Source organism: Triticum urartu, chromosome 7A (genome assembly GCF_056163025.1).
Source record: "Triticum urartu cultivar PI428250 chromosome 7A, HENAU_Tu73, whole genome shotgun sequence".
NCBI lineage: Eukaryota > Viridiplantae > Streptophyta > Magnoliopsida > Poales > Poaceae > Triticum > Triticum urartu.
The window spans coordinates 54,569,442-54,587,485 of NC_141879.1; the positions used below are offsets into that span (position 1 = coordinate 54,569,442).

Genomic DNA, 18,044 nt, shown 5'->3' on the forward strand with positions numbered 1-18,044 from the left:
AGAAATACTCTACTTCCTCACCAGTAGAATTCAGACCTATTTCATTACTCAACTGCACACTCAAGATCATCACCAAACTTCTTGCCAACAGACTTCAGAAAGTGATTTTGAGTATGGTCCATAAAAACCAATATGGCTTCCTTAATAATAGGTGTATTCAGGACTTCTTGGCTTGGACTTATGAGTATATCTATCAATGCCACCAATCTAAGCAAGAGATAATCCTTTTGAAACTTGACTTTGAGAAGGCCTTTGATATGATCAATCATGACACTATAGTTGATATTCTGCAAGCTAAAGGTTTTGGCTCTAGATGGATAAGTTGGATTAAAATGATTTATGCCACAGGCTACTCCTCAGTCCTCCTCAATGGGGTTCCTGGGAAACAATTCTTATGCAAGAAAAGAGTTAGACAGGGTGACCCTCTTTCCCCTTTAATATTTGTGCTTGCTGCAGATCTCTTTCAATCCTTCTCTTCTGGAATCTCCTGTGCAACATCATTCTTGTCAAGACTACCCTATACTACAATATGTTGATGATACTATTTTGGTAGCTAAGGCTGATGCTAGACAGTTAAGCCAGATTCAAAACCTACTCCTACACTATGAAACTTACACTGGACTCAAAGTGAACTACTCCAAATCCATCATGATCCCTATCAACACCCCTGCAGACAAGATGCATACTCTATCTCAGTTACTGGATTGCAAGATTGGGTCATTTCCTCATACATATTTAGGGCTGCCACTCTGCATCTCAAACCAAGAATTGAAGACTTTGTCCCCATGTTGACAAGGATTGAAAACAGACTGCTAAGTTGTTCCACCATGCTCTCTACTGGAGACAAGCTCACTCTACTTAAATCAGTTTTCTCTAGTATGCCAACTTTCTTCATGTGCACTCTCATGCTGCCCAAATCAGTGGTTAAACAGATTAACATCTACCTGAAGCAATGTTTTTGGAGAAAGTATGGAACCAAGGACAGTGGCCCTACCCTTATCTCATGGGAGAAAGTATGTAAACCCAAAGAATCAGGTGGTCTTGGTGTCCTAGACATCACCACCCACAATCAGTCCCTCTTCATGAAGCACTTGCATAAGTTCATGAATAAAGAAGATACTCCATGGGTGAATGTCATTTGGGAATCTTATTATCAAGATTCAGCGCCAGGTGATAGGATGATTGGATCGTTATGGTGGAAAGCATTGCTGAAACTACTTCCCACCTTCAAGATACATGCTAAATGCAAACCTTATAAAGGTGACACCACACTTTTCTAGTCAGACAACTGGACTGGACAGACATTGCAAAATGGATTCCCAAAACTTCATTCTTTTGCAATAGACAAGAACACCACTCTTGAGAATATGCAGTGTCAAGATGATATCAGCCTTCTCTTTCATAGACCACTGTCTGAACAGGCCTATTCTCAATTTAACATGGTTCAAGACATGCTCTCCAGCAGAGCTGTTTCTGAAGATAAAGATCAATGGCACTATGCTTGGTCCTCACCGCAATACTCCTCCAGGAAGACGTACAAGCTGCTCAAGGGTGCCAATTCTGCACACAAGATTTTCAAAGACCTGTGGAGCACCACTTGCAGACTGAGGCACAAGATCTTCTACTGGCTGCTTCTATAAGATAGACTTAACACCCGAAACCTTCTCCACAGGAAAAATATGACCATCCAGGACTACAACTGTGCTTTATGTTCAGATCACACTGAGGAAACACTTGCTCACCTCTTCTGGAATTGCCCATTTGCTCTCCAATGCTGGGATTTCCTAACACCCAACAGACACTGAGGTATTTCTATCTAATGATGAAATTCTGATGATCACCAGCCAACTGCCTCAGGAGATTGCTCAAGACATAGTATTGATGAGCTGCTGGGGATATGGTCAGTCCGAAATGACAAGATTTTCAGATCAGCAGCACCACACATCAACTCCTGGAAGCACTACCTTAAAGAAGGTTTATGGGCAGCTCAACTCAGGTCAAAACAGAGCAAAGCAGAGATACTAAATACTTGAACTAAACAGATCCTTTAATTTGCCAATGTGAGCAGGAGTGGGATAAAGTTGTATTTGTTTTTTTCATTGCAAATACTTTTTTTATTTAATGAAATTACCGTAGAACAATTGTTCTACGGTCTCAGTTTCAAAAAAACGTAATGGTGGTATTCGCAGTGGAGGATCACCACGTGTAGCAGTGCATCCCCTTCCGCTAACATTTCCATCAGAGTTATGTAGGAACGATATGTCGTAATGTGAGACCTTCTCCTTTTATGTTTATCCCTTTTATTTTTCTACGCTTTCACTTCATCGACACTAGCCAGATCTCTTGTGCAGATCTTTTTCCGGCTAATCTACTTCCAGAACAACAGATTCCAACAACCACCGATGGCACGCGCAGGAAAGGATCAGACATAGATGCATGTCCTGCCGGTGCCACGGACGGATGAGTGAGTGCTTCTCGTGCCTTTCTCGTTGTGGGAATATCTCTGCCTCTGCACGATTTCTTCGGTGGGCTTGTTCTACCTCGCCACGGGACGGCAAATCGAACCAGGCCAAGCGCATTTTCGCTAAATCTATGTTGTTGCTCAGTGCTCATTGTTGTGGCAACTACTTCAGGAGCTTCACTACGATGTTGCCAAGTCTACCGTGGTGTACTATGACAACATCTCTCCCGTGTGCCTCTCTGCCAACCCAGGATACCACTGGCTACTAAACACATCCAGCATGGCATCCATTTTGTATGGGAAAAATATCTCACTCTTTTTCAACAAAGAGTGTATTTTATTGGCTCAAAATGAGGCATCAAGAGGATACAAACATAATGAGCACACCCGGTCTCTGCATAGTTAGGATGCATACAGCCAACACTAACACACGCACATAATAACACGTCAACAAATAGCAAAGTCATATAAGACCAAAGCCATGCGTAGACGATGAAAAAATCAGAGTGACCAAATCCATAATAGGAAAACTACAACAATGACCATATCCGCACCAACTATGTCATGGCACCGCGCGAATGACGGGATTCTTCAACGGCAACGCCTTCGGGAAGGGAACGACGCTCAGTCACCGCCGTCACCGGATTCAACCACTTATGGTTAGAATCGAGGTTTTCACCTGAAAAATCAGTCCGACAATATCCGAGCAATGCCTTCAACAACGTAACGGCATAAAAATATCGCCATTGCTACGCATAACCAACTCAGGTCACCTAGGTTTTCACCCCGGAACTCGAGACCCAGTGCTTGAGTAGCACCACCATAACTCATGTGTTGAGGCCACCACATTTTCCCGATCTCAACAGCTACATGCGATGTGTAATCAGCACCGCTGCATCACCATCCCACTACGCCAAGTCATCATCCTTAGTTTGCATCTCACCGTCGAAGTCAACCACCAAAATTGAAGTGAGAAAACCTCGCGAAGATGTATCGATGGCCATCGCAATCGAGAAGCATTAACGTGCGCATCATGGGCGTGCCCTCGCGCTGTCCACCTCATCACAGGTAGGACAAGAAAACCGGATCTGGCTAGCGAACGGGTTGGGCAGGACCGCAAAAGCGTCTCGTTTTCTGTCTCATATTGATTGAAAAGACCATTCTTTGTGTGTCGCGGCGAGATAACACCTCCCCTAGGACGATTTGCCTTCTCCACGAAGGAAAACCTCGCCTCTTCCCCTCGGCGCAACCACACCCTCCTGTTCTCCGCCGCCTCGCCGCCCCTTCCCTCCCCCCTCATCCCTGCTTCAGGGTGAAGCAACACGGCGAATCTCCCCAAGCTGCACGCTGTCTGACGCCTCCGCCCGCGACACCAGGTCCCGCTGCCCCTCCAGTCCCAGCACATGGTCGCGCCAGCCCCGCCCCACGACGTCGTCTGCGTCGATCTGAAGCCCGCACACGATGGGAACAAGGTGGGGATGGAGATGCGGGTCCTTTTCTTTCGATCACCCGTTGAAGATTTTGAAGCTTTCTGTCCATGTCGAGGATTTTTGCCCCAGGTGAGATCACGATATCATACATCATCTTTCCTATTTATTGCTCAGATCAGCACAATGCTTTAGTCCTTTCGTTATTCTTGTTGATCTAATGATAAAACGCTCTACCTTCTTATTTGCCTAAAAGAGCTTATGGGACTTTCAAGATATAGAGAAATCAAATGGTAAAAACAGGTAACTATCGATCTACTTAGTTTATGATGTTATCTGAAAATCGTATCTTTATTCACAGCCCATATCTGATTCCCTGTGTTCTATTTGTATTCAACATATCAAAAATAGTACTATTATCTGAGTAGTCATTTTCCAACAGTTAGTGGTTTCTCTAAAGAAATGAGTAGTGCGTGTTGTTTGCGTGGGTGCATAATATTGTTCTTGCGGATATATTACAATTTATGTTTGTGTGGGTGTCCTACTAGCTCATCATGTGTGCTTGACATAATTCCACATCACGTGTGCTTGACATAATTCCATCACCACTGTTTATAGGAATGCCCACTACATCCTGTTCAGAAGGTTGCATAAAAGTTCCAACTGCGTAAAGATCTAATATCCACCCTCCTTCATATTATTTTCTTCTATGATATATTCAGTATTTAAGAAGGGCGATTGATACGCTTTGGTGTACATGATGGTATGATCCTTTTTTTATTGATTTCTTATATGCCATCAAGACTTGTTTCACTTATATTTCCGCTTTGTTTAGACCATACTTCGTTCTGTAGCGATAGAAGATCATTTATTATACTAATGTACTAGCATATGAACCATCCTTAGCTGACTCGTTTTCCCAAATGCTTTGCCGGTGTCCACTTTAACATTATCTCTAGAGTGTTTACTTAATTACAAATTGTGTGAATAGCTGATTTTAGCATGAACATGCAGTATGCAAAATCTGAATTTTCCATCATATCCCATGGTCAGGGTTCTCTACTAGACAACAGAAAATATGAGGGACATATTTTTTTTCAAGGATATAAATCACACCTGTTGTGTGCATATCTGGTGAGGCAAATTTCTGAGAGGAGAAATATGGAAAACAAATGTTCATCTATGTTTTGTCGTTTGGAACAATTATAACTTGTTTTGGTTCTTTATAGGTTGCTGATGTATGGTCAAATTCCTGAAGTTGCAACTGCACCATTACACTATGTTAAATAATTTTTGATTGACTACTACTGTTTACTTGATGTTTGGTTCAGAAAATAGGATCTAGCTTCAGTTAAGTTAACCATCAGTTTGTTTCAGGCTTCAGGTTATGGGGTGGTGCTGGTGCTGGTCGACGAGCTCACTACCGGCCATGCACGCCTTGAGGTCACGGTCTGAAAGATCTTTTCCTCCGCTGTTCAGATTATTGCTAACAATGTTGATATTAGGAGGCAACATAAATTTGCTTCAGTTTGAAATATGTTTGCTTTTTCTGTATATTTGGTGTAATATAGTATGTGTATATAACTTGGAGATACCAACAATTTAATTTCACATCTATATAAAAATGTGAGATTGTTTTTAAATATGAAACAATTTTTTTTCGAAAAGTCTGGCTTAAATGAGTCAAAGATCCATTTGGAGATTTCTGTGAATATTGCCATTTGCAGAGAATTTATCAGGTGCAGCTTGCTACCGGAGAGCTATTCCAAAGGAAGCAGTAAAGTTCAGAGAAGGGAAACATACATACCTTCAGATTTGCACAACTGTCTGCAACTGCATAGAGCGATTCGTCAGTGATGAATGTCCCACCAATGTTCAGGTGTTGCAGAGAACGAGCCCTTGAAACCTGAAGGACTTTGTGAAGTGCCGTACAACAAGACCCTGGATTGGTCTAAATGGTACATATTCTGGTCTGATTAACGTGCTGTAGCAAAGAACCACGCAGATAGTAATAAGTTAACAAAAGAAGGATTTCTGTCAAAGGTATGTGGACTTTAGAAGGAAATCCGCAGTACAATCTAGAACAAAACCACAGAGGATTTCAATGGTTTTTTCCCTCAAGATTTTACTTGTTTTACATATATTAGTTTTGGGTATTTGTTACTTCAGTTTCATTTTACATTGCACTCATGAGATGATAGTTATACCTTGCATGAGATCCATGATACACACACACACACACACACACATCAAATTTGAGAACATGTATTCTGGTATGTCATCAATTGTTGTGCTCATAATTAATTATATTTTCCATTCCTTCATTTGTGCCCTCTAAACACTTGTCATTCTTGTGGCAGGTTCGAGAGTACCGAGGATATACCATCATTTTGAAAATTCGAATTTGGCTAATCCATGTGTACTGGACCTGCTTTTGAAGCCATCCTGTCTCCTTTTTGTGAAGGTAATGCCACTTAAATGCTAAAACGTTGTGCAGTTTAATTGACTAATCTAGATTAATGAATATTACTTGAGTTTCATGAGGTTATCATCCTTTTGTGATATATTTTAGTGTCAATTTTGAAACATGACAAAATGACTGTTCTTATTTGTGCCCTGTAGTGAATATGCTTTTGCTGGCTGAACTTTACAAAGATCTTAGCCTCGTCATCCATCGTGCACTGGTCTCTTTCTCCTTCTCACCCTTGCCTTTCATCTCTAGGTTGGGTTGTGCGGTTGATTGAGTTTTGTGGGTGACCTGGTCAGGAGAAGGAAGGTGCATCAATTTTGCTTTTCTCAATTCTCCCTTTTGGATTGAGTTGTAGCTAGCTTCCAAGGAAGTTCATTTACTTGATAAGAAAGGTTAGCTTGAAATTGTGATCATTGGTAGTTCAGAAAATGTGGCAGATCTTTTCTTCAGGTTATGCGCTTTGCATGGTCGTCTATCTGTTGTGGCGTCTACATTCTAACTTCTGAGCAAAGCTATATTTTTGCATTATGGCTACTTCTCTTTCATAAAGGAATGTCACTTTATTCATGCTTGATATGCATTCATAAGAAACGGCACCAGACCCATGAGCTTTACCGCCATTGATAAATGGTGCCATTTATTGATGTTGATGTGGGCACACAAGCTGACCAAAATGAGCAGAAAAGGGGCGCCACACAACGTGGCACCGCCCATTGCTCCCCTCAGGTGGTGCCACATGTTTTGGCCGAGTCACAATTGATGTATGTCTTCCTCCTGACTTGCCCTTGCTTTCTGAAATCTGATTATTACATCAAACATGCACCTGAGTTTGAATTATGATGATCACATGCTACTATCACGAGACAATGCAAATATCTTTCTCAAAGAAAAAAAGTATTTTTTCTTTATCCGCGATATGATCTTTTTCACATGCAAGCATTGTATAGCCGACTAGGTTTGTGATTGAATCTTTTCTTTGTAGTGGTAACAATTTATTGCAGATAACCTAGATTTAATCTACCTTGTGCAACCACTTGTGATGCTGGAGACAACAGGATGCAATGTCAGATCTAATGTATTTTGGACGTGTCGCTTTAATATTAGCAAGCAGTGACATTTGCTGGTGCCAATTGATGATGAAATTTGATTGACGTACTGATTTTAAACTTTGCAATGATTGGCTATCTTATTCATCTGAATTTTTTTGTGCATGCCAGGAGGAAGCTTGACAGCCTGGGTGCCCGATCTCTCCAAGGTGGTGAGATGGAGGCCTGCTCATGTTGTTTTGCTGGTTGTTGCAGTTCCAGGGCCTCAAAGAGCACACCTCTTCCTCGCCAAACTTGTCATGGAGTGCGGTGACGTTTAATCGCCAATGCCTCTTTTATGTTGAAATCTGTGCTTAAGTTAGATTGAGAAAGATTTTCATGCTGGGTTGATGTTGTTAGTCTGAGATAATGCTAAGGGCAGGGACTTCCTGCATCTGCATGATTGTGTGTCATTTGTGCTATAAGCAAGCCTGGCTTGCTTGCTTTTGAACCAGCTACATTATATGGAACGCATCACCAAAGCAGCTCTATTGTTGGTTGCTACTCACCCAGACTGCAAAAACCAAGTGAAAAGAACGCATGCCAACCTGGCCTCGCTCTCAACTTCCTCTCAGGAGGCGCCACATGTGGCGCCCCAACCGCTAGTCCACATCAAGGTCGCTGCCGGGATGAGATGACCAATCGTCGGCGTGGGCCCAGCAAACAGCGATGCATCGGATCTAAACGTAGCAGCCACACTGACGATGGGCGCCGCATATCTCATCCAGAACGCCATCTTCTTGACCCGGAGGGGCCAGCCGGCAGCACTGATCGGCATCTTAAATGTCGAATCTGGCCCCTGGGCAACGGCCGCCGCCATGGCGCCTCGTCTGCCAGGCCAGATCTTGGCGCAAGCAGCGCATGGGGGCGCTTGTCCTGTCATCCGGACAGCCACAGAGCACCGCCCAAAGCCGCCGCCGTCGGTGAGAAGTCACAAGTACGTGCAAAGCAAGCCCTCAACCAAGCACACAGGTTGATTGATTTGTTGCCAAGCAATACATGCACGTCTAGAATCGATTCGATCTCTCCAGGTCTTCGTAGTCCCTGAAGAACAGCCATAAGCAGGGGCCCCGCCGCCGCCGTCAGCCGCACGCCGGCAGCATCCTCCAGCAACGGCGGAGGGAACGACGGGAGGAGAGGGAGTTAGGCGGGGCAACGCCGCCGCCGCCCGTGTCGCCCGGGATGAGCGACGCGGGGGGCAGAGCGTGATTTTTGGAGAGGTTTGTTACTCCTAAATAATTTGCCAACTTAACATAATTTGTGCTTGCGACACTGTACCAATATTTCATAGCTACATCTGATCTTTCCCGCAGCGTGTGAAGTCATCTAGTTTGGAAGAGGATGTACCAATTTGGAAGGACACGTATTAACCAAGTTCAAATAAATGATGCCACATGCCCCTGTTGTACATCATGAGACTTTCATTATTTGAACCTTCCGAGTTCAGATATCTGACAAATTTATCCGATATAAATGTTATGAGCAATCGAATCATGTGAAGGTAAATCATCTCTATAAATGCGACCACCGATGGATTGTGTGCTCTATGATTCATGACTAGGACACAACCCATGGACCCTCAACAGCTTTCTCTCCTATACCAGCCCTTAGCAAAATTATTGCAAGAAAAAAGGGCGCTTGCTTGAGAATATGTGACATCGGGAATTGAGTGTTTAGTATGCATCGATGATCTTGTGCTGATGCTTGGGCGTACAGGCAGGCGTACCTAGATTGTCGAAGTCTACTTTCCCAGGCAAGACGCAGTTTTAGCAACAACCTTGACCACAACCAGCCTTGCCCATCTGGGCAAGCAAACTGCGGTTCTTCGAGAACCTAGGACAGAACCACTTCCCGTCCATGCACGCGAGATAACTTAGTTCTGCAACACCCTCGACCTGAAGTACCTGCAGCACGGATAGAGGCGGCCGTTGCGGACACGTCCACAACCGATGTTGCTGAACTATTACCTTGAGCAAGGGCCCTGAAGGATATCAAGTGCGTCTTGGTTTCAGGTATTACCACAGAGGTGGCGGAGCTGATGGCTTTAGTGCACAATGTTGCTCGGTAATGCCATGATCCACGACAGTCTTTTGTCTCCTCATTGATTCCCTTCCAGGCTTCCAGTGCAAACGCAGCTAACCAATTTTTCTAAGGCCGATGACCTCCAACCTACTCTATGAACCTTCTTCCAGCTGACTAAACATGCAACCTCCATACAATTTGTCTCTTCCGCAGATTCATAGAGAAAATTCCAACGAAGATCTTCAATCTGCTTTATCACCGAGAAGCCCAAACAGGTTAATTTTAATTAACGTAGATAAAAAAAGGATGGACGAGAGCACAGTGTTGACAAAACATGAGCGGTCCGCTAGAATTTGGTCACAAGTTTATTCATGGCAGGCTGCAGGTTGGCCTTTGTAATGTTCTTGTAATACAACAACAGCTCTAGATATATCTAGGGGCATTTGTAAACTAGGACGGAACCAGTCAAAAATGGAATATTATCTCTGTTAGACCAGCATGACAATTTAATTTGAGTCTTGTTGATTTTGTACACTAGAGTATAATTCACACAATTGTTTCTTTGTGATGGGATCGTTGCAGGGTGGTATTCCGTTTGTAATGCAAGTACCCAAGATGCACTGTCTGATGAAAATGTTGCCTACCTTTTACAGTACATCAAGTTATTTTGGACCGTTTATTTTTTCAATCTAATGTTGCAGATTAAGCAATACTACCGAAGAAATCTGGTAGTATATTCATGATTTAGGGGCACTTTGGGTAGTTCACTATTATAAATCTAACAACAGTTCCTCTAAAAACAAGCTGGCGAGTAGATTCCAAGGTCAGGGTCGATCCAATCCAACCATTCCATGAAATCCTGAATCGCTTCCATGCCTGTTGGGTGCTACCGACTGCCACAAATTCTCAACGGGAGCTTCAGGTCCGCTGTTAGGCAGCAGGTCAATCTCCTAAAGACCTCGACCAAGCCCAATGCCACTTCAAATCCCAAAGCAATCAGAAACGATGCAGATTACCAGCATACTTAGAAATCAATCAGCGTATGAATCAGTACCGGAGTACTCACATTAGCAATCAATCAAATATGTTTGTCAAAAAAGCAAGGGTGTGCAGCTGGCGGAGGGGCGGCCTGCATCAGGATGGTGGGGTAGGTGCTCCAGTGAATTACGGAGGACCTGTGGCGTCCGGCAGCTAGCCGTACACAGCATGGAGGATGGTGTAGGAGACTCAAGGGCTCGGCGGAGGACTTGGTGGCGGCCGACGGCTAGCCACGCACAACATGGAGGATGGTGACGGCAACCGACGGCTAGCCGCACACGACATGAAGGATGGTGGCGCCAACGTCTAGCTGCAGACGGCATGGCGGGCCGAGGCCAACCCAGGCCAGTATTATTTGATTCACGTGAAAGGATAAATCTAAGCATACGTCTAATAGAAAATTACCAAGTTATCCTTTGAGTCGAATAATCATATTAACCATTGGATCGACTTAATACTACTCATTAAATTAGGTAGTACGATGTACCGTAAAAACTTCCATTATTAAAGAGGACTAACTAACAGATAAAATTGAACGAGTTGGCTGATCAAATTCGACATAACATGTACACCGAAGCCCAAATAAAAGATGGTACATGCCCTTGTTGTATAGCATTCGAGACTCCCAATACTATTAATACCTTATGTGCTGATATATCTCGTGAAATTTATGCAATATAAATGTTTCAAGTAGCCGCAATATGTGTGGCCACCAGATCATCTATATAAATGCGACCTCCGATGGAATGTGTCTCTCTATGCTTGATGAGTAGCACACGGCCCATTGAGTTTTTACAACTTCCCCACTTACGCCAACTGTTAGCAAAATCATTGCAAGAAAAAAAGGCATTTGCTTGAGAATATGAGACATCGGGAATTGAGCGATTAGCATAAAGTGATGATCTTGTACTGCTGATTGGGCATACAGGCGGACGTGTCCAAATCGTATGTGTCTACTTGCGCGAGCAAGATGAAGTTCTAAGACAACCTCGACGAGAGTCAGTTCCTGCTCATCCGTGCGAGCAAATCACAGTTCTGCAGCAACCCCCGTCAGAACCACCTACTGCTGTTTGTTTTGTCTCGGTGCCTAACTATTTGCTAATAACCAAGGGTGAAGATTTTGCACCAGTGCTTGGTAGAGAGCACGAGCGACTGAGTAAAGATGATGTGCACTTGTGCTCCTTGGCAAGGCTTGTTGCCTATTCCCTTGCCAGGTAAAATCCCTCGATGCATATCTTGATGGGAACGTGTGACTGAGACGTGAGGGCAGCCACCCTGATCAGGCCGGTGCTCGCCTTGTTGGCCATGTCCTCCGCCTCTCATAACACGGAAGAGTGACAATGCTACTCTGTACAGAACAAAAATCGTATGTCCAAGTGAGACCTCAGTGAGAGGGTGGCACGTGTTAATACAGAGTATTTGTCTTGTTGCACCATTCAATGGGTTTTGAACTCCTAAATCTGGTCAATGTCGTTCATCAGTAATACTCAGGCCTCCCGCTGGGTCCTCGACTACTATGTTGCTGTCAGCCAATTTCCTTCTGTCACCTGTACTACCACATTAGCTCGTCAGCCTTCATCTCGTTAGGTCATGCATTCTTGACTTCTTGCCATTGATTTATTCATCCAAAGCTCAGAATATATACTCTTCGGGCTACCTACTTGTTCTTCGGTCAACTGGATCAATCACTACGCGGCGGTTAGCCTAGATTTGAAGCAATTTATTTGATTAGCTTTTTTGGTTGAATCAATCCTCCATGGACGATATTACTTAAGAATGCTGCTATCAAGAAGCACCTATCAAGACCAAACACTGTGTGATGTAACAGCACACATAGTTGTAGAAGAAAAGCATGGCTAACGCCGAAATATTACACGCAGTTAAAAGACACAATCATGTGCAATATTGTCCAAACAGTTTTTGCAAAAGAGGTGTGTTTATGCGATGCGGACTATCATTGCACACGGTTCTAAAAACACGAACATGTTTAGTGCTTTGCACATGATTATTGAAAAAGTAGGGTGTGTGATGTAGCCTATCATTGCACATAGTTTTTGAAAACATCAACGTGTGTGATGCTTTTGACAATGTTATTGCCAAAAAAGTGTGTGCGGTGTAGGCTATCATTATACACATTTTCTAAAACTCATCCATCTGTGTTCCCTTGCATACATTTTTATAAAAAAATATGTGTGTGATGTAACATATCTTTACACATAGTTTATAAAACGCAACCGTCTGTGATCGCTTTGAATTGATGATGAACATCGAGTACTTCAAACTAGGACTGCCCCGATACTCCGGTTGATGCCAATCAAATAGGAGTGCCACCGTACTCGGCTGACCGTCCGGTGCGTCGGCATTCTTGGCGCACGACAATACATGGCGCTGTGTTGGGAGAACTCGAGTTCCTTCATCAAGAATTCCATTGCATCGTTAAAGGTTGTACATTCACCGACAAAGGAGATACTGGCCACTTGGATAGGCAGAGGGATCCAGCAACTTCGTGCAAGGGAACATCCTATGTACAAGTACGGGTGGGGCTGCAAAGGTTGGCAAGGTTGGATTGCATATTCATTTTTCCTAATTCTTTTTGTGTTTTGAATTTGATTAAAAAATCAATGCAAACCAATTCAGAAAAATCTACAAAATCCAGTAAACCCAAATATAATATTTAGGACTTAAGGAATAAAATTGAGCCCAATTGTTAAATAAAATAACTATATTAATTTTGTAAACTATATTTTGGGCCTTATGAATATCCTCCAAAATAATTTTGGGTTCTAAATAATTCCAAAATATTTGGAAACTACAAATAAAATCCAAAGCTTCAAATTCTCGTCAATTAGAGGAAGTCAAGCAACACAGGTAAATTTTTAATTCACCCTATTCAAATAATTGATGATATTTTATCATATATTAATCAACCTGTGATAATTTTGCATCAAATACTTAGGTTTCACGTTCTACATAAATTCCTCGAACCATTAAGCTGCTAACTTAACATAATTTGTGCTTATGGTGCCGTAACAATGTTTTATAGCAACATCTGAGTTTTCCCGCGGCGTGTGAAATCGTCTAGTTCAGAAGCGCGTTTACCAATTTGAAAGGACACGTACTAACCAAGTTCAATTAAATGATAGAACATGCCCTTGTTGTACATCATTGGAGACTTCCATTATTTATGAAGACCTTCCGAGTTCAAATCTGACGAAATTTATCCGATATAAATGTTATGAGCAACCAAATAATGCTCAGATAAATCATCTCTATAAATACAACCACCGATGGATTGTGTTCTCTATGGTTCATGACTAGGACACAACCCATGACTCTCAACAGCTTTCTCTCCTATACCAGCCCTTAGCAAAATTATTGCAAGAAAAAAAGGGTGCTTGCTTGAGAATATGAGACATCAGGATTTGAGTGCTTAGTACTAAGTACTAACTGAAAACCAGGTACTGCTACTTGGGCATACAGGCGGACCTGTCTGAATTGTCAGTGTATAATTTCCCAGGCAAGGCATAGTTCTGCAACAACCTTGGCCACAACCACGCCTTGCCCATCTGGGTGAGCAAAGCGTGGTTCTTCAAGTGCCATTAATAGAACCACTTCCTGTCCATGCACGCGAGCAAAGCACAGTTCTCCAACACCCTTGACTTGAAGTACCTGCACGGATAGAGGCCGACGTTGCAGACACATCCACAACCTACTGTGCTGAACTATATTACCTTGAGCAAGGGTGGTGAAGGAGATCAAGTGCTTCTTGCTTTCAGGTAGTTGCCACGGCGGTGGTTGAGCTGATGGCTACAGTGCACAGTGAAGCTCAGTAATGCTTTGATCCAGGACAGTGTTTTGTCTCTTCATTGATATCATTTCCAGGCTTCCAGTGAAAGCGCTGCTAACCAAATTTTCTAGGATCGATGACCTCCAAGTTCCAACCTGCTATATGAACCTTATTCCTGCTGGCTAAACATGCAACCTCCATGCAATTTGTCTCTACCGTAGATATGAAGATAATCAATCTCCTTTATTACCAATGAGCCCAAACAGATTAATTTTAATTAACATGGATAAATCAGGATGGACAAGAGCACAGTGTTCACAAAACATGAGCCGTCCACTACAATTTGGTCGCAAGTTTATTCAACACAGGCTGCAGGTTAGCCTTTGCGGTGTTCTTGTAATGCAACAACAGCCCTAAATATCTCTAGGGGTATTTTTTAACTAGAGTGCAACCTGTAAAAAATGCAGTATTATCTTTGTCAGACCTGCATGACAATTTGATTTGAGTTTTGTTGATTTTGTACACTAGTGTCTAATTCACACAATTATTTCTATGTGATGGAATCGTTGCAGGGTAGTATTCTGTTTGTAATGCAAGTTATGCACTATGCCATGCATGATGAAAATGTTGCCTCGCACAAAAGCTTCATTTACACGAGCTCCAAAAGTCCAGGAGAGAAAATAAAAGTGATCCCGAATAAGAACCACATGCTCCCTCGCATGCGCAATAAATAACATGTGGCCATTATTTATTAGAACATTATTATAGCATCAAAAGATAAGACGAATTGTGGAACGGCCTACATCTCTACTTTATGGAATCTTATCGTCTTGTGCTTCGTCATTGTTGTACCGAGCTGGGCCAGGTGTAGCCTCTGGATGGAGGAGTGTGGCATTTTAGGAGACGAGTTTTAAGTAGCTCTTTATTGAGAGTGTGCCCTTTGGGCATTGGGTCAATGTGCATGTATCCTTTTGGTACATATACCTATCGTGTTTGGAACTGCGATTTCGGTCGCCCATTAGCTGCACATGGGGGACGCGCGGATACTGCGCCCCCTCTCTCATCGTCATCACTATCGACCACTTCTCCTCGTCCATCGCTTCTCCCATGCCAGGCACTCCAATGGCGACAAGGTCACGTCCTGCGCCTTCACCACCGGCCTGCAATGGAAAGTGCTGATCAAGGGGGTGCTAGGTTTCCCGGCCTGATCCGAGACATGCCGCGGCGGCAGGTCTAGATGCGGCACAAGGATGAGGGGATGAATGAGAACTCTCAGATGGATCCGGTGGTGCCGCCGCCCGTGCATACATTCGTTGCTGATTCCACACCGGAAAATGGCATGGAGAAGTCCCGGAGGTCTACCGGGACCGGATCCTCCTGTTCTTCAAATTTTTATGTGATATTTTTTTCATTCATATTCTTTAGGAATTAATTAGGTCAAAACTTCCCGATTGGTGGGGGGGGGGGGGGGGGGCATCATGTGTGTCTGCGTTTCAGGCATTTTCTTCTTCTTTTTGCAATGTAAAAATACACATTTCAGGCAGTTGGCCAAAAGGATGTGAATAAGCTATTATGCAAATGTCGATGGGTATTTTTTGGTCACTGATCGACCATGAGGTATATAAACATGCAATGCCAGCATGACCAATCTCAATTGTTCTAGGAATGATCTCTGTTCCACAGAGAGTCAGGATGCCGTTCTGGCACGGTCTTTTTTCTGTTCATCAATTGATATATCTCTTTCTAAAGTTGATGACCCCCGACCAACTACATCAATCTGAATCCAACTGATCAAACATGAAACCTCCATGCAATTTGTCTCTATGGTAGATTTATATAGCAAATTCTTACGAACATTATTGATCTCCTTAGTTACCAAGGAGCCCAAATTCTTACCATTAACGTATACTATAAATAACGACGGACGAGAGCACCACATTGACAAAACGTGAGCCAACTAGGTTTGGTTGCCAACTTCCCTTGCCTTCACTGCAATTTGGACACAGTATTATCAATGACATGCTGTATGTTGTATGTCAGCCGGAGAGATCTTCTTGTAATGCAACAAAAACATTGACATTTCTATGCGAATTCTTCAACTAGAACAAGGAACATGTCCAAAGTGCAATATTATTTTTGTCTGACAAGCACTCAGAGGCACTAGCAGCATAATTAAGCTTTGTAACACCGTGATAAATACCTCAAACCGAAGGTTCATAAATTTGAGCACCAAAAAACTCAGTGAGAAAATAGAAGTGGTCCTAGATAAGAACCACATGATCCCTTGAAGGTGCAACAAATAAATGTAGGCATTATTTAGTGCATGATTATTATGGGGCCAGAAATATATAAGAAAGTGGAACTGCCTACATGTGCACCTAGGCAAAACATGTTATAAAAGATAGATGCAGTGGCATGGAGCAGACCTGATACTGACAGACCGCCACCTACAATAGTTCCAAAACTAAAGAGAGGAACCGAAGAGAGACAAATCACGTTGATTGTCATGGTTCTGACCTTGCCTTTGCATGTGAGCCAAATAGAAACTCGTGGCACTGACAGTGAGAGGTGTGGGGAAATGGTTGGGTGCAGCTCGGCAGGATGAAGTTTTTTCTTAGGCATTGTTGTTCCGAGTTAGGCTGAGTGTAACCTTTGGTTTGGGCTGCTATGTTACTTTCTTTCACTTCTAAGCACTCTTTGTGAGCTCATGGTCGAGGTTTGTGTGGTTATCGTAACCCCAAGTGTCTGGATTTAGGTCTGTCTACCACGAGCATAAGAAATATGAAAACAAGGGCAAGGAAGCCATCGGCCGGTGAGCTCACTAATCTGCCTAGCCAGTATCAGTATGGGAGCCCACGCCTACCATCTGGTCATGCTTGGCGAAAATGACCAGACCCTCACAGGATGTAAAATGCTCTGGCAATGTCCGCAACATTTTCTGCACTGAACATGGCACCCTCATTCGTCATTGCTCCAATGTAGCAAGATGGTTAGGTCTCCGTTGTAAGCTATTTCGGCGTAGTTGAAGGTGAGGTGGCGTGTGAAGTAGTAGGAGTGGCAAAGGGCATGCGAGAGGGTTAAGAGGCTTTTTACAGAACACCATAGTATGTTTTAAGATGCAGTATTCAGTTGACCCAACCGTTAGGGCGGTTATCTCAGAGTTCAGGTTGAGAGCAACTTGGTAATTTATCGTTGCATGACCTCGTCTCCTCCTGTTTGCACGGCCGCAGCTGATTGGAACTCTTCCCAACCACACGGGCCGCACTGTGATGCCGTTAGGGTTTTGGGTACTGGACAGAAAATTCAGATACCACCCGGTATCAGGGTTACTCGCTACCCCATGAGAAAGTTCTGTACCAAGCAAAGCAATTCATTTCTTCTGAAAATTTTCAATTTGAACGGCAACAATATGGTCTATTATAAGTATTAGCTTATATACAAAAGTTGACAAATCTAAATCTTGTGTTCAGAAAATGTTAAGTGTGTACAGAAAAAATGTTTCCAAAGTATAACAAAAATGTACTAAAATTTGTACAATGTGTATGGGAAAAAATAGAAATCAAAAAGTACAATAATATGTTTTCGACTTTTTTGACAAATGTTAATCATGCATAATTTCTTTTAAAGTATGCACAAAAAAGTATAAAACAAATGTATAATTTGCATGGAAAAAAGTAGAAATAAAAAATAATACAATTTTTCTATATTTTTTTGAAAAATGTTGAGTGTATATTGAAAAAATGTTGATGTGTAC

At 42.9% G+C, this 18,044-nt stretch overlaps 1 long non-coding RNA gene across 8 annotated transcripts; it reads left to right on the plus strand.

The window, feature by feature from the left end:
- Positions 1–3,351: 3,351 nt before the first annotated feature.
- On the plus strand, positions 3,352–7,901 carry LOC125525744 (uncharacterized). 8 transcript variants are annotated; one of them, XR_015611396.1, is made up of 5 exons: positions 3,354–4,020; positions 4,145–5,331; positions 5,616–6,352; positions 6,611–7,119; positions 7,576–7,901. It is a non-coding gene; the product is annotated as an uncharacterized LOC125525744 (long non-coding RNA). The 8 variants fall into 8 exon arrangements; XR_015611394.1 differs by having other exon boundaries at positions 3,355–4,020; positions 4,145–5,022; positions 5,118–6,352; XR_015611395.1 differs by having other exon boundaries at positions 3,356–4,020; positions 4,145–5,931; positions 6,249–6,352.
- The last annotated feature ends 10,143 nt before the right edge of the window (positions 7,902–18,044 follow it).